General features: G+C 42.9%; 1 pseudogene; it reads left to right on the top strand.

Moving 5' to 3' along the window:
- Positions 1 to 261, top strand: part of LOC116698801 (contactin-associated protein-like 4) — a 421,932-nt pseudogene that overhangs the window by 240,381 nt on the left and 181,290 nt on the right.

The following is a 261-nucleotide window of genomic DNA, read 5'->3' as shown; positions in this document are numbered from 1 at the left end:
TGCATCTTGAGTGCAACGCCTTAACCACTCAGCCATCAGCATTAAATTGCATAAACAAAATGTTGTCAACTGACTCACTAGTTACTGATTACTTAATAAAGAGCATGGCCATTGCCTATGGGAACCTAATTGGTTTTAGCCCATGAGCACATTTTTGACAGCCTTAACATATACCAAAACTCACAAACATTGGCAACCACATAAACACCCGGGAGGGTTGCAGCGATTTGGCCCGTACCTGTAAGCCTGTGTACCCTAATG

Source organism: Etheostoma spectabile, chromosome 12 (genome assembly GCF_008692095.1).
Source record: "Etheostoma spectabile isolate EspeVRDwgs_2016 chromosome 12, UIUC_Espe_1.0, whole genome shotgun sequence".
NCBI classification, from domain to species: Eukaryota; Metazoa; Chordata; class Actinopteri; order Perciformes; family Percidae; genus Etheostoma; species Etheostoma spectabile.
Note: the sequence above shows the minus strand (reverse complement) of the source record. Positions and strands in the feature narration are given on the sequence as shown.